This window comes from Lactuca serriola, chromosome 3, assembly GCF_051521515.1.
Source record: "Lactuca serriola cultivar US96UC23 chromosome 3, Lser_US96UC23_V15, whole genome shotgun sequence".
NCBI lineage: Eukaryota > Viridiplantae > Streptophyta > Magnoliopsida > Asterales > Asteraceae > Lactuca > Lactuca serriola.
The window spans coordinates 177253150-177257142 of NC_136410.1; the positions used below are offsets into that span (position 1 = coordinate 177253150).

Genomic DNA, 3993 nt, shown 5'->3' on the forward strand with positions numbered 1-3993 from the left:
TAGGATCTTACCCTAATCTCCTAAACACAGCCGCCATCAAACCAATTCTCATTGTCTCCACCAAAGATGCAGGGATCTCCACCAATGTCTTTCACCGAAGGTCCACAGCTGCCGACTTCCCCCCACCAAAGATGCAATGATCTCTCTCGCCTCTCTTTCTCTCTCTCTCTCACGCGCGATCGCCATCAGAATGAAATGGAAACCCTAATTTCAAATTACCGTGTATTCGAGATGCCTACAGCGAGGTATGTCCCCGTTTACTGTGATTACAAACTCCTAAACACCTCACGACCACACACACAAAAATGTACAAAACCACCATTGACATCTTCAAAGGAACATCATCGCTTTCTTTTCCCAAGTCATTTATCCTCTGTAAACATCATCGATTTCTTTTCCCAAGTCATTTATCCTCTGTAAATTGTCAAGCACACTGAAGAACTTGAAGGTAATTATAAGCCGATTCTTGATTTTTTCAGATACTATTCAGTCTTTATATGCATAACTTTTTTCTCAATCCCCGATTTTTGAGTTTCCTGATTGTGGGTATACGTTGATTGCGGTTGTTGGTATTAAGGATCTGCTTAGGCCAGGGGTTAAGGAAGCGGTGGAGATTTGTTTAGCAGTTGGGATTACTATGCTAAATCAGATGTAGAAAAACGTGAACTCGCACCGAGAATTCAGGTACAAACAAAAAAACGTGGTGATGGCTAGATCAAAATGTAACTATTTTTTTTCTTTTCCTTTATTTTGAAACTAAAGAGAATAAGTGGTTAGTTCTCCAAGACAAGTAATGAATTACAATCCTTAAGTACATTAAAGGTAGTGGCTAGATCATCACCAACAGACAAGTTAAAGATTGTAAAGCATTTGAGGGGTCTGTCTGAAGTTGTTGCAGTCACAGATGATGGGACAAATGACGCTCCATCTTTACATGAATCAGATATCGGATTCGCCATGGGTATAGCAGGAACAAAGGTTGGTTTGTGCCTCATATTCATGTCAATTTAGTATAAAAAACTTAAGTTAATGAAAAAACTTAAGTTATTTGTGAGGAGTTCATCATGGTTTTCTGGTTGTGGATATGGTTCATTGGTATGGAACCGTGGGTTTGATTATGATGATAAAATGATAGGGTACATCAAGAATTACAGGCGTGTGTTTGATCTTGGTATGCAAACTTTACCTGTTTTCATATTGATACATTTCTATCTTAATCTGGTTATTAATTAATATCATGTTATTATGCCACAACATTCATTGATCATAGAGGTATACCTGAGGACCCTGCAAGAACGTGCACACTTGAATATAAGGAAGGAACTGTCTGTGTAAGTAACACCAAATTTCAACTTTTCCATGATTTTCAGTTGATTGTGGGACTTCTAAAAGCTAGTTCTTAATCTTTCTTTCAGTGGGGCGTTGTGTATTGTGTAAAAGGAGCTGAGGAGAAATAAAGATTGGCAATGGCGGTATGTTTTTTACTGCAATACATGTTTTACATTTTGGAAACAAAATAAAAAAAGTTATCTTTTAATCTTTCTTTAGAGACACATGTCATATCAGAAGAACTTATCTTACTTGGTTCTTATTTCTTTCAGTATTTAGAGAACAGAGAATGCGAATATGATCAGAAGACCACTGTAGACTTTTTCAAGGTGAATATACTTCTGAGATACATATGTTCATTTTTCAATTATATAACGGATTATTCTCTTTTAAAAAACACAAAATTAAAAGCAGACATTTTGTTATCTGTTGATTCAGGAAGGAGAGATTAGTGAGGCTACTTTATCAGGAGTTATTGTGTAAGCCATTTATTCTTGACATTTGAATAAAATTAAATTTTCAAGAAAGAAGACTTATTACAGAAATCCCCATTTTTACAAATTTGCCCTCATTTATTTTTCTCTTCCATATAACTAACAAATACTATATTTTACTTGTTACAGTGTCACATCAACTCCAGACAAGGAAATCGAATAAGTATTACCTTGGGCCTGCACCATTGGAGGATATGGCCAAGTAATTACTTTATATTATTCTATTGAGGGTATTTTAGACCTTTTCTTGGTCTTTTTTTTTCTTTTCTTATTCGTGTAAATTTTCAGACAAATTGCGACAGCTACTGGTCCATATGGAAACAATAGAGACTAAATCGGCGACGCCGAATAGTAGGTATTGAGCGTATGTTAGTAAGTCATTAAAATCAAATTCAGATGGATTCGGAATTGGAGAATCAAATTGGTGCAACATTTGAGGAAGATCTCGATAAGATGCTTCCTAAGTGTGACATTATTGTCATCAATACCCCTTTAATAGAAAAAACAAAGTGAGTATTTTCTTTTGTCCTCAACCAGCTCCAAAGGATCATCCATGGAGATACATGCCAAATCAAGCAATGACACCTCACATTTATGGTTTCTCAAATGCAGGGTGATACTTTACATAGGTGGCAAACTGAACCTTTCATAATGATAACTGGTAGTAGGAGGTAACATATGTTATTCATCTACACACATCATCTTTAATTACTTTTTCTTTTTTTTGGTGGATAAAAATCATAACTTTTTAAATAATATTCAATACTTTTACACTTTTTGATTGTGTAGATGGGTACCTCCTGCTTTGCCAACAACCAAGAGTCCAGAAAATGAGGAAACTGGAGCCACATTTGCTGCTGGAAGAAGTAGGGTACTACTATCTTTTTTCTATTATAGGCTAATAGCATTATTATTTCTATTTAAAAGAGTTAAAAAAACAATAAATTAAAAAAAAAACATCTTTGCAGCGTGCTGATACTGAACGAACACTAACTGATGCATAAAGAGATGAATTTGAAGATATGCTTCGTGCCCTAACATTAGAAAGAATTCAAAACAAATAAGCAATGGGTTTTGCATTTGATAATGCTGACGCTGCTGGAGAGGTAAATATGGGTAAAATGGTTATTTTTTTAAATAAAACTAATGTTTTAGTGCTACTGAATCAGTTGTATTGGTTGCAGATAGTTGAAGTTTTGACCGAGTCTTTGACTCTTAAAGAAACACCAATACCCACAATAGTAGTGCTCATCTAAAGAATGCATCTACTCAATGTATCCTCTTAATACATGATATTGCAATGTTTACACTGTTATGAGGAGGAAGATTTATATGATGGAATACTTTAGGGTTAAAGATTTTATTAAACTGAATTTGTCTCTTTCCCTCTTATTCTTTCCCTTTATGTTTGCATATTTTAGATCGGCACACATATTTCTATTAGTCACAATGTAAACTATTATGATTGTTTCCTTTTATAGATTTATCATCATATAGATAAACTTGAAGTTAAAAAAAACATTGTTTTTAATGTTGGAAAATAAAATGAGACGAGATATTTTTGTCAAATATTTCAAAGGAATGAAACATAATTGAACTTTTATCATCGAAATTAACATGAGATAATGATAGGACTTTTTGGTAGTAGTTCTTCCATCCTTCGACTATATTTGTTAATTTGTTTAATATTATCAAATCTTTGGGTAAAACCTTGCATAAATAGACTTAATTAACCAACTAATTATAGTATAATAAAAATGATTTAAAAGAAAAAATAGGTTTCATTTTTAAACTTGAATACGAAATATTGCATTTTAGACAAAAGTAGTAACAATTAGACCCAACATACTTGATCCATTTTCTATAAATAAACAAATCTTAGATAACTTCCATAGGTGCTTTAGTTCTTGGATTATCATTTCTCTACTAATAAGTTTGAATGTGTGTGCTAATATCGAAAATTGTAAGCAACAATTTTCAACCCCCTTTCTTATCTACGACCCATTAGAAGCCAACTAAAATAAATTAATTTTGAAACCATTCGCCGCCCCTTCCAAAAACCTATTTCCTACTAAACTGTGTGAAATGACAATATACTCAACTTTATTTTATTACTTTTTATGGCCGTTAAAAACAAAATTCTACTAGAACACCATGTCCCTCATGTTGT

At 33.5% G+C, this 3993-nt stretch overlaps 1 pseudogene across 1 annotated transcript; it reads left to right on the forward strand.

Annotated features, from left to right (window-relative positions):
- The first annotated feature begins 305 nt into the window (after positions 1–305).
- Positions 306–3257, forward strand: LOC145095902 (gamma-glutamylcyclotransferase 2-1-like; annotated as a pseudogene). Its single transcript, XR_013703744.1, has 13 exons — positions 306–416; positions 823–978; positions 1045–1136; positions 1271–1331; positions 1416–1472; positions 1602–1658; positions 1768–1808; positions 1953–2025; positions 2112–2332; positions 2436–2494; positions 2613–2689; positions 2792–2929; positions 3008–3257. The product of XR_013703744.1 is annotated as a gamma-glutamylcyclotransferase 2-1-like (transcript).
- Positions 3258–3993: the final 736 nt, after the last annotated feature.